The sequence below is a fragment of the Trichosurus vulpecula genome, chromosome 2 (genome assembly GCF_011100635.1).
Source record: "Trichosurus vulpecula isolate mTriVul1 chromosome 2, mTriVul1.pri, whole genome shotgun sequence".
Classification (NCBI taxonomy): Eukaryota; Metazoa; Chordata; class Mammalia; order Diprotodontia; family Phalangeridae; genus Trichosurus; species Trichosurus vulpecula.
The window spans coordinates 296040052-296053267 of NC_050574.1; positions in this window are offsets into that span (position 1 = coordinate 296040052).

The following is a 13216-nucleotide window of genomic DNA, read 5'->3' on the forward strand; positions in this document are numbered from 1 at the left end:
CTTGTAGAGTAGAGATTATTTTATCCCAAGCTTGAGGGGCTGCACTGTTGTTTTCAGAGCTTTTTCTACACAGAAAGCTCTGCAACACCAGCGCTCCCCCTCCCCCAAGAACTGCTACCCTGGACCGGGACTCAGATCTGAGCAGGCTCTGCACTCCTGCTCTGAGCCACCACTTAATTCCTCCCACCAGGTGGGCCTGCGGCTGGAAGCAACTGCAAGAACTGTAGTTCTGTAGATGCACTCCCTCCACTGCCCCCAGGGTGGTGGCTGAACCATGAACTAGTTTCACTCTGTCCTTGCAGTTTTTTCCCACTAACCTTCTCTGTTGCCTTTGGTGTTTGTGGGTTGAAAAGTCTGGTAACTGCCGCAGCTTACTGATTCAGGGCACTAAGGGCTGTTCTGCCCAGCTCCCTGTCTGGCTGGTCCCGGCGTAGCCCACACTTTGCTTTGCTCTGTTCTGCTCCCAGCATGGTGTGGTAGACCTTACCCTGTGACCATCCAGGCTGTCCTGGGCTGGAGCTCTGCTTCCCTCTGCTATTTCGTGGGTTCTGCAGTTCTAGAATTTCTTCAGAGCCATTTTTATAGGTGTTTGGAGGGTCCTGGGAGTGAGCTTTAGGCAAGTCCCTGCTTTCCAGCTGCCATCTTGGCTCTTCCCCCCATTGATTTAAGAATTTGAAGGGACCCTGAGATAATTTGTTGCAACTGCTTCCCTCTAGACAGCTTTAGTGCTTTGTAAAATCCAGTTTACAAACAAGACATTTAAAATCCACGGAGTACATGAGTTGTCTGATGTCCTACAACTAGTAAAGGGTGAAGAAAAATTACAATTCTGGTCTTCTGTTTCCTAGGACATTGTTCCTTTTGCCATACCAAGTGTTTCAGAAATACTAATGTTATGAGGAGAATTTTTTTGCCTGTCTATAATGAAGACAGATTAAAAAAACCAACAACTTCCAAATGAAGTCTATTTTACTTGTAGGCAAGAGTTTCTAATTTTCAGAGAATCCTAGCCATTGTTATGATATACTCCAAATCTCGCTGAAAGCATATGAAATTCTGGGACATGAACAAACCATGAGCCTCATGTCTGGTTTTTAAGTAGTTTCATTAGTTCTACCCACTATCATGAAGCAAGAAAACATTCCCAATGGTAAAATCTTAGTGTCAGCATAGAAACAAAACAGTTTCAACAACAAAATGGCTTAGGCCCTTCCAAAAGGTAAATGATTCAGAGAGTTACTGTGAAGAAAGGTTTTAAGGCATTTTTCAAACAATGTGGTATTGGCATTGGGTGCCAGAAGAAGTGGATAGAAGGACTGGTCTTATACCTTAGCAGAGCTGTAATTAGGGATAGAAAGCAGTTAAAGGTAGGAATTGGTGATGAAAGAAAAGAAAACTTTGAAGTTGTCAGTCTAATCATACTGCAAAAACACATCCATTGTTGACAGAGTTGTGAACTGATCCCAGCATCCCCGAGAACAATTTGGAACTATGCCCAGTGGGCTATAAATTATGTATACCTTTTGATCCAGCAATACCACTAGTAAATCTGTATCTCAAAGAGGTCATAAAAAAGGAATAGGACCCACATGTACAAAAATATTTTAACAGTTCTTTTTGTGGTGGCAAAGAACTGAAAATTGAGGGGATGCCCATCAAATTGGGGAATGGCTCAACAAGTTGTGATAGATGAATGTAATGGAATACTGTTGTTCTATAAGAAATGTCGAGCAGGTAGATTTCAAAAAAACATGGAAAGACTTAGATGAACTGATGCTAAGGGAAGTGAGCAGAACCAGGAGAACATTCTACACAGTAACAGCAACATTGTGTGATGAACAACTTTGAAGACTTAGCTCTTCTCAGCAATGGAAGAATCTAAGACAATTCCAAAAGACTCATGATAGAAAATGCTATCTATATCCAGAGAAAGAATTGTTGAGTCTGAATGTAGATTAAAACATACTATTTCTTCTTTTTGGTTGTTTTCATTTTTTTTTCATTCTCATAGCTTTTCCTTTTGTTTTAGTTCTTCTTTCACAACATGGATAATGAGGAAATATGTTTAATATGAACACATATGTAGAGCCTGTATCAGATTACATGCAATCTTGGGGTGGGGGAAAATTTAAAACTAAAAATATTATAAAAGTGAATGTTGAAAACTAAAAACAAGTAATTAAAAAAATATATCCAGAGGAGAACTAGTTATTTGTCCTCACTTTGCCAAAGTATAGTTAATGATAAGACTGCTGCGTTGGTGACATCCTTGGCTGCTTACTCACATTTACCTTGCTTATTCTTCACAATACTCATTGTATCTACCATTATGACACCTCGTATTTATATACCCTTTTCTCCACTCATGCAGCAATGAGACATATATAAATTCTCAGTACCTCTTACCTGGACTGTTGCAATTAACTTGTGGTTCTTCTTACTGCCTAAAGTCTTTTACTTCAATACATCCTTGACTCAAATATCAAAGTGTTTTTTTTTCCTAAAACACAGAATTGATTGGGTCATACCCCAGTCTAATATACTATGGTGATTCTCTATTTCCTCCAGGATCAAATATTAAATCTTCTCTTTGACATTTATTGCTCTTTACAACTTGTCCCCCTACTACTTTCTCAGGATTCTTATATTTTGCTCCCATATACAAATTCAACTTGATAGTGGTCTACTTGCTGTTCCTCAAAAATAATGCCCCATCTTCTGTCTTATTCTCTTTGCCCTGTCTATTCTTCATATTTGGAATAATTTCTCTCTTCATCTATGCCTCTTCAATTCCCTGGCATCCTTCAAGACTCAACAAAAATCTCAGCTTCTGTAAGAGGCCTATTTCTGTTCCTTCTTTCCTTCCATCTACTCTCTATTTACTTTGTACCTATTTACTTGTGGCTCCATACATACACAAACACACACATATACACAAACACATGCATGCCTCCTTCATTGAATTATGAGCTCCTTAAAAGAGAACAGTATTTTTTTTTTGCTTTCTTTTTTGACCCAAGCACCAGGCATAGCATCTGCTGCAAACTAAGTACTTACTGTAATATTTATCAAATAAATGAGTTACTATGACCTCCCCCAGGTTTGGGGGTGACAAGAAGATTGTTGTTTATGATGACATAGTGATAGGATTCCAGGAGTTTATAATTGTTCTGAACAGTAGCACAGACCAGCAGAGGACCACACAATGAGAAGAATGGATAGCTTTTGCAACGGAGAGGAAATATATCCTTCTACTCCAGAGAGGAACCACAGGGCACTTTAATATTAGTATTGTAGAGCAAGATACTTCTCACCCCATGCTAGCTGTAGTTTTACTCCCAGAAAGTGTTATGATTTAAGAGGTTTCAGGATATCCCATTTCCTTAGCGTACAAATTTCTTTTATGTATACTTACTGATTTGTAAAATTCTACCACTATGCCTTTTGTCCTTCAGCTTAAGACTTTATTATTTTTTTGGAGGGAATTAGAATATATTTTTATTCTAGATAAGAAAAAATTGTAGATCTTTATTGGAAAGAGTTTTTAGATTGAGTATTATAAAAAGAATTTAGAGATATTATGAAGTTACGCAGCCAATAACAAAAATCTGTGAGTTGGAGAGGGATTGAAATGACCACCATTGGAGCAGGAAAAGGAGAGAGAAGAGGAAATCTAGTAATGTTAAATGATACTTGTCATCCCCCATAGAACATAGGACTGGAAATTAGGTAACCTGATCTGCTAACCATATTAATAACCTTTAGTCAAGTTACCTAAGTGCTCTCTTCCTTAGGATCTTCTCTTAAGTGAGGCATGGGATTAGATGATCTCTAAGGTCTCTTCCAACTGAATCATTTTAATGGCTTATTATTATACATTACAATTAGTAGACAGTATGATATAGTGGTAAAAAAAAAAGTATTGTTTCGAGTTAGAGGACACAATTTCAAATCTAACCTTTACTAGAGGAGAGATTATGGCTTCAGATTTTGACTTGTGCTCAGTCATAAATATTTGTTATTTTGTTAGGATGGAGGTAGCTATTCTATTTCCTGTGCAAACAAAAAAATTCCAATTAGAAACCACTTTTTTTCTTTATAACTATGCATAAATCTTTGGCTCTGTCTATGAACTTCTTTCCTTCAGTGTATATATGATACTTTATTAAAAACATGCTTTAAAATTGTGAGCATTTAGTTTAATTATTTATGAGGAATAAAACAGAAGATAGCGGTTTAAGGAAATGTACTTATAACTTTTTCCCCATAGAAATGCTTTTAAGCTGTTTACACCACTCCTTGTGACAACAATAAGAAGTGGAATCAAGAGGATCTTCTCTCCCAGGGCAGAGTATTCTTAGACAGAAATGGTACATGAGTACATGAAGGCTGTACAGGAAACAAGGGGGGGAACTGAGCATAAGGGCTCATAATGCCCCTGCTTATTCCTTAGATATAAACTTCAGCTTCCTAAGAGTGGAGTCTTTTTTTATTAACTCAAATGACTGATATGTTACTTAAAACCAAGTTCTTTAAGTAGCATGACTTTGTTTTGTTTCTTTTCCTGATACCTACCAGCTTCATTTAGAGATTGATTGTATATCAGCGTCTGATACACTGACAAATTTTGATTGCTTGTTCCAATCTTACTTGAATAATTGATTTAATTTTCCTATTCTCATTAGAGCCCTATAGCATAGTGACAGTATAAAAAGAAAACAGAAACATTGGCCTTGGGAACAAAAATTCCAACACTGGCATGATTTACTAATATACTGTTAACCCATAGTTATTATTTGATTTATGGTAACTACTTCATCTTAAAGTATTCATGATTTCATTGAGATTTCCTCATCAATATAGATTGTAAGTCCTTTGTGCTTTAGTGGATGACTGATAAGTTGGTACACACTGAGCACCATGTCCGCCTCTATTTTCTCATGTGAATGGCCAGCCTTCTGGGTGACTCTTTAAACCTGTATTTTTTGGACAATAGATCTAGATTGCATCATGCAATCCATATTCAAAAAAAAAATTTCCTGATTACAAGGGCCTGCCAGAATGTCTTTTTTTGCTGGTAAGGCATTTGAGCACTTGGCACTTATGCCATAATGGGATGAAGCTCAGAAGCAGTGCTTTCCTAGTAGATGGAAATGTACTCAGTGTACCAATAGAGTGGAGTTTGTTACTAGCTAAATAACCAAATACACTAGAGATAGCTTCATCACCACCCATTGAGTTTAAACCTAAGGAGATAGAACCACTGCTATTCACTTATTAGAATAAGGAACAGATTGATGTTACTGGTTTTTCAGGATTTCTTTTAATAAAGATATTTGGGGTTCTGTGAGTTTGAATACCAGAAAACCCAGATGAAAATATAGATCTGGAACTGGAAGCAAATTGGAGATAAAGAGGTAACTTGGGAAGTTGTCCACACAGAGTTGAAAATTATAGTCACAGAAGTTAGAGTACAGAGAGAAGAGAAGACCATGCATAGAAATTTGGAAAAAGCTTTACAATTATACGGCTAGGATGACAAGGGAAGTCTTGCAAGGAAACAGAAAATAGATAGTTTGAAGGGCTGCAGATCTCTTAACTGAAAAAGTTCTTTGCTATTAAAAGTTATGCTGATTTCCTGCTAAGATAAATTCAATTAAGGAATGAAAATAATGGTGGTGAATTTTCTATTTTATTGATCTTTGAATACCAATTTTAACAGTGTTATTAACTTAGTAGGTATTCAATAAATGCTAGTTGAATTGAATTAACTCTGTTAGGAGAAGAATATGTCTTCTAGACCACCCCAGGTCTAGAAAAAGACTTGAAATCAAATAAAAACTCTTCTTCCATTATTCTCTATGAATATTGGGGGGAGTATTAAATTTACTTAAAATATACATGTGAGTTATTACATAGGACAACATTCACAGCAGTAATCCTTTATTACAAAAAGTAAACATTTTTGCAATTTTGAAAACCTCTGGGAAACCACCTATAGTCTGTTTGGTGTCAGACCCAGACAGTTATGGAGGAATTATGGAGGACAGTTATGCAATGTGACCTTGAGGTGGAGGTTGGGAGAGACCTGGAGAAAGTCCTAAGGAGAGTCTTTAATAATTATTTCATGGGCAGTTTGGCTTTCTAAAAAAAAAAAAAAAGATATTATGAAGAAAAAAAATTTAAATGTTCCTGTTATTTAGAATAGTTTTCCCCATTTACATATACTGAAGGAATATGACTGTATGTCCATCAAAAAAAAAAAAACCTCACTTCTTTATCACAGGAACTATTTACATATTCATTTATCAAGATTACCTTATGTCATTCCTTCAGTATATCATTATGGAAGATATTCTATGCCTTTTAACCTAAGGGCTTTCAAGTGAGACCTATTGCTTTTTCAAATTAACCCCTAACTCCAAAATCAGATAAGGCAATTACTCTAAGATAATACAACCTGTCAGGAACACTGCATTTTTGACCCCTCAGGGGATTAGAACATTTAGCAGCAGCCCTCTGTTTTTCCCAGTTACTGTCAGATTCTAACAACATTCCAAGCAGACAAGATATAAGTGGAACCCCCGGGCAAAATCTAACTTTAACCATCTATCGCTAGAGAGATACATATTTATACACACACATACACACACTTATGTTTCAAGAGAGCTTTTCTTAAATTACAGAAACATTTCTGTCTATTCATCTCTAGTTCCACAGAGATATATATTTACATAGAGAGGACTGAAGATAAACCCCCAGGCAGTCACAACTGCAATAATCATTTCTTCTTATTTTTTTAACTTAAAGGGGCAGAAAGCAATAAATACAAAAGCAAATTAAATCCCTTCTTTTCTCACAGAGAAAGAATTAGCATTTTACCTTTAAAATAACAGAAACCATTTTATCACATCCCAAAATTTTGAACAGTGAAGTCAAGATGAAATACTTTCAAGAAATAGCTAACTTTTATCTCTATCCTCAAGAAGTAGAAAAACATTGTTTTCAGGGTGAGGGGGGAAGCACCAAAAATAAGTGACTATGAGAATTACTTTAAATAATGGGTAAGAGAATACAAGAAGAAATCTAGAGAATTAAAAAGCAGTACTCAACTTGAACTTTGCTTCCTAAGAAATTTCAGGCAGACCTCAGATTTACTAAACATTTATGTAGGCATAGCATCCCACACTTTTGATTGCAAAAGCACTAAATTCTGTAATTATGATGATAACAAGCTCAAAATAATGTCAGCAAAATGATGATGATGTCATTATATTTTCTTGAATGTAACATTATTGATCTTCATATTACTCTCAATGAGAATAGAGGAGCCAACAGGTAGGTATAATTACTTTCCATGGGGGGAAGAAAAAGGATCATGTAGCATCCAGGAAAACAGTTCCTAGCAAACCTAGGATGGTCATATTTTCATTGGGAACTAAACATCATTTTGAAATGTGCATGTGCGACTCTGCTAGGGGGCAGAGCCAAGATGGAGGCTGGAAAGCAGGGACTAGCGTGAGCTCCCTGCCGAATCCCTCCAAAAACCTATAAAAAATGGCTCTGAACCAATTCTAGAACTGCAGAACCCACAAAACAGCAGAGGGAAGAAGGGCTCCAGCCCAGGACAGCCTGGATGGTCTCTGGGTGAGGTCTATCCCGCACGGAGCTGGGAGCAGAGCAGAGCAGAGAAGAGCCCAGCGTAAGCGGTGCAGATCAACAAGACCAGGAGCTGGGCGGAGTGTACTCTAGGGCCCTGAATCGGTGAGCTGCAGCATTTACCAGACTTCTCAACCCACAAACACCAAAGACAACAGAAAAGTTTAGTGGGAAAACCTGCCAGAGTGGAAGGAGTTCCCGGTTAGGCTACTGACCCGGGGGCAGCAGAGGTGGGGCAGCTACAGAAGTACACCTGCAGTTGCTTCCAGCCCCAGGCCCACCTGGTGGGAGGAATTAAGTGGCGGATCAGAGCAGGCATGCAGAACCTGCTGAAGATCTAAGTCCAGTCTGGGTTGGGGGTTCTTGGGGAAAGAGGAGTGCTGGTGTGGCAGAGCTGGCACCTCCCCCCCAAGCATGGAATATAGTTCTCTTAACTCCCCAAGCAGTCATACCCCGCTGAAAAACTCAAGGGTCAAGTTAGTTGGTTGAGAATATGGCCAAGCAGCAAAAACGCACCCAGATTCAGTCTTAGACTTTGGATTCTTTCTTTGGTGACAAAGAAGACCAAAACATACAGACAGAAGAAGTCAACAAAGTCAAACAGCCTACATCAAAAGCCTCCAAGAAAAACATGAACTGGTCCCAGGCCATGGAAGAGCTCAAAAAGGTTTTGGAGAAGCATGTTAGAGAAGTAGAGGAAAAATTGGGAAGAGAAATGAGAAGGATGTGAGAAAACCATGAAAAACAAGTCAATGACTTCCTAAAGGAGACCCAAAAAATAGTGAAAAATATACTGAAGAAAACAACATCTTAAAAAATAGACTAACTTAAATGGCATAACACCTCCAAAAAGCCAATGAAGAGAAGAATGCCTTGAAAGGCAGAATTAGCCAAATGGAAAAGGAGGTCCAAAAGACCACTGAAGAAAATACTACCTTAAAAATTAGACTGGAGCAAGTGGAAGCTAGTGACGTTATGAGAAATCAAGATATTATAAAACAGAACCAAAGGAATGAAAAAGTGGAAGACAATGAGAAATATCTCCTTGGAAAAACCACTGACCTGGAAAATAGATCCAGGAGAGATAATTTAAAAATTATTGGACTACCTGAAAGCCATGATCAAGAAAAAAGCCTAGATATCATCTTTCAAGAAATTATCAAGGAGATCTGCCCTGATATTCTAGAGCCACAGGGCAAAATAGAAATTGAAAAAATCCACTGATCGCCTCCTCAAATAGATCCCAAAAAGTAATCTCCTAGGAATATTGTCGCCAAATTCTAGAGCTCCCAGATCAAGGAGAAAATACTTCAAGCAGCCAGAAAGAAACAATTTGAGTATTGTGGAAACCCAATCAGAATAATCCAAGATGTGGCAGCTTCTACATTAAGAGATCGAAAGGTTTGGAATATGATATTCTGGAGGTCAATGGAGCTAGGATTAAAACCAAGAATCACCTACCCAGCAAAACTGAGTATCATGCTCCAAGACAAAATATGGATTTTCAATAAAATAGAGGACTTTCAAGCTTTCTCAGTGAAAAGACCAGAGCTGAATAGAAAATTTGACTTTCAAACACAAGAATCAAGAGAAGCATGAAAAGGTAATCAAGAAAAAGAAATTGCAAGGGACTTACTAAAGTTGAACTGTTTTGTTTACATTCCTACATGGAAAGATGGTGTGTATGATTGATGGGACCTCAGTATTAGGTAGCTGAAGGGAATATGCATATAAATATATATATATATATATGTTTATGTATATATATATGTGAATGTGTATGTATGTATATATATGTGTATATATATATATATACATATATATATATACACAGAGAGAGAGAGAGAGAGAGTGCGGACACAGGGTCAGTTGAAGATGAAGGGAAGATATCTAAAAGAAACAAAATCAAATTAAGGAATGAGAGAGGAATATGTCGAGACAGGGAGATAGGGAGAGATAGAATGGGGTGGATTATCTCGCCTAAAGGTGGAAAGAGGAAGCAGTTCTGTAGGAAGAGAGGAGAAGGCAGGTGAGGGGGAATGAGTGAATCTTGCTCTCATCAGATATCGCCTGAGGAGGGGACACCATACATACTCAATTGGGTATCTTACCCCGTAGGAAAGAAGATGGAAGATATAAAAAGGGGGGATGATGGAGGGGAGGACAGATGGCAGTGGGGGTAATCAAAAACAAACACTTTCAAAAGGGGACAGGGTCAAGGGAGAAAATTCAATAAAGGGGGATGGGTTGGGAAGCAGCAAAATATAGTTAGTCTTTCACAACATGAGTACTGTGGAAGAGTTATACATAATGATACACATGTGGCCTATATTGAATTTCTTGACTGCTTAGGGAGGGTGGGTGTGAAGGGAAGAAGGGAGAGAATTTGGAACTCAAAGTTTTAAAAGCAGGTGTTCAAAAACAAACCAAAAAAAAGTTTTTGCATGCAACTAGAAAATAAGATACACAGGCAATGGGGCGTAGAAATTTATCTTGCCCTACAAGAAAGGAAGGGAAAAGGGGATGGGAGGGGAGTGGGGTGACAGAAGGGAGGGCTGACTGGGGAAAAGGGCAACCAGAATATTTGCCATCTTGGAGTGGGGGGGGAGGGTAGAAATGGGGAGAAAATTTGTAATTCAAAGTGTTGTAAAAATCAATGCTGAAAACTAAATATATTAAATAAATTAAAAAAAAAAGAAATGTGCATGTGCTCTTCTGTTTAAGTATTAAGCTTGAAAGTGAACTTATTTTGGAGAAATTGTATAATGCAGTACTAGAATAAAACCAAATGTTTGTTTTAAATTGAATGTTGACTCCAGGGCATTTAGGATTGTACAGTGTAATTTGGTGTCATTAAACATAAATGTGGATTTAAGCTTTATGGAGGTAATAGGCTCCCACAAAGCAGGAGATTCATAAATGAAATGAGGAAGTTGTATGGAGGAGTTGTTTTGGGGGCCTTTCAAGGAACTCTAATCCAATTGTATTATACAATTAACATTGTTTCCTTGCAATTATGAATTATTAATTTTTTTCTTTTTTTTAAGTTTACTCATTTTTTTTTAATTTTAGTTTTACTTCGTAATACACCTTTCTACATAATTTTGAGTTCCAGATTTTCTTCCCTCCCTCCCCACGATGGCATGAAATCCCATATAACTTCCATGTATAACTTGGCATTGAATTAATTTGCACACTAGTCAAGTTGTGGAGAAGAATTGTGAGCAATGGAATGAATCATGAGAAAGAAGAAACAGAACCAAAAAAAACCAAAAAACAAAATACATAACCCAACAACTAATACAAATGAGAGAAAACAAAGGGGGGGGGGCGGAGAAAAAGGTGAGCATGAAGTATGCCTCGGTCTGCATTCATATTTCATAGTTCTTTCTCTGGATGTAGATAGCACTCTCCATCGTGAGTCCTTTGGAGCTGTCTCTTCATATTGTGTTGCTGAGAAGAGCAAAGTCTGTCAGGGTAAGTCATCACAGAATCCATATATCTGTGGTTGTGTATAGTGTTCTCCTGGCTCTGCTCCACTCACTCAGCATTATGTTGTGTAGGTTTTTCCAGGTTTTTATGAAGTCGGTATCATCCCCATTTCTTATAGCACAATAGTATTCCATTACCTTCATATATCACAGCTTTTTCAGCCTTTCCCCAATTGATGGGCATCCCTTTGATTTCCAATTCTTAGCTACTACAAAAACAGCCGTTCCCACTTGTGTGATCTCTTTGGGATACAACCCTAGGAGTGGTATTGCTGGGTCAAAGGGTATGAACATTTTTATAGCCCTTTGGGCGTAGTTCCAAACTGCTCTCCAAAATGGCTGGATCAGCTCACAACTCCACCAGCAATGCAACAATGTTCCAATTTCCCCACATCCTTTCCAGCATTTATCATTTTCCTGTTTTGTTATTTTAGCCAATCTGAGAGGAGAGATGTGGTATCTGAGAGTTGTTTTGATTTGCATTTCTCTAATCAGTAGTGATCCAGAGCATTTTTTCATATGCCTATAGATAGCTTTAATTTCTTCCTCTGAAAACTGCCTGTTCATATCCTTTGACCATTTCTCAATTGGGGAATGGCTTGTATTCCTATATATTTGGCTCAGTTCCCTGTATATTTTAGAAATGAGGCCTTTACCAGAGATACTAGTTGCAAAGATTTTCTCCCAATTTTCTGCTTCCCTCCTAATTCTTGTTGCATTGGCTTTTTTTGTACAAAAACATTTCAATTTGACATAATCAAAATTATCCATTTTGCATTTTGTAATGCTCTCTATCTCTTGTTGGGTCATGAATTCTTTACTTTTCCACAAATCTGATAAGTAAACTATTCCTTGCTTTCCCAAATTACTTAGAGTATCAACTTTTACTCCTAAATCATGAACCCATTTTGACTTTATTTTGGTATATGGTGTAAGATATTGGTCTGTGCCCAGTTTTTGCCCTACCATTTTCCAATTTTCCCAACAGTTTTTGTGAAATAGTGAATTCTTAGGCCAGAAGCTGGCCCCTTTGGGTTTATCAAAGAGTAGATTGCTAAACTTGTTGATTTCTCCTACTTGTGTGCCTATCCTATTCCACTGATCCACAACCCTATTTCTTAACCAGTACCAGGCAGTTTTGATGACTGCTGCTCTGTAGTACACTTTAATATCTGGTGTGGCTAAGCCACCTTCTCTAGCATGTGTTTTCATTAATACCCTAGATACTCTAGACCTCTTGTTTTTCCAAATGAATTTTGTTATTATTTTGTCCAGCTCAGTAAAATAATTTTTTGGTAGTTCGATTGGTATGGCACTGAATAGGTAGATTAATTTAGGTAAAATTGTCATTTTTATTATATTAGCTTGGCCTAACCATGAGCAACAGATATTTTTCCATTTATTTAGATCTGATTTTATTCGCGTGAAAAGTGTTTCATAGTTATGTTCATATAGGCCCTGGGTTTGTCTTGGCAAATAGACTCCCAAATATTTTATAGTGCCTTCAGTAACTTTGAATGGAATTTCCCTTTCTATCTCTTGCTGTTGGGCTTTGTCAGTAATGTATAGGAATGCTGAGGATTTATGTGGGTTTATTTTATATCCTGCAACTTTGCTAAAGTTGTTTATTATTTCAAGTAGTTTTTTACTTGGTTCTCTAGGATTCTCTAGATAAATCATCATATCATCTACAAAAAGTGATAATTTAGTTTCTTCTTTTCCTATTCTAATCCCTTCATTTTCCTTTTCTTCTCTTATTGCTACAGCTAACGTTTCTAGTACCAAATTGAATAATAGGGGTGATAATGGACATCCTTGTTTCACCCCTGATCTTATTGGGAATGCATCTAGCTTATCCCCATTACAAATATTGCTTGTCGATGGTTTTAGGTAGATGCTATTTATAATTTTGAGGAAGGTTCCACTTATTCCTATGCTTTCTAGTGTTTTTAATAGGAATGGGTGTTGTACTTTGTCAAAGGCTTTTTCTGCGTCTATTGAGATGATCATATGGTTTCTGCTAGTTTTGTTGTTGATATGGTCAATTATGCTAATAGTTTTCCTAA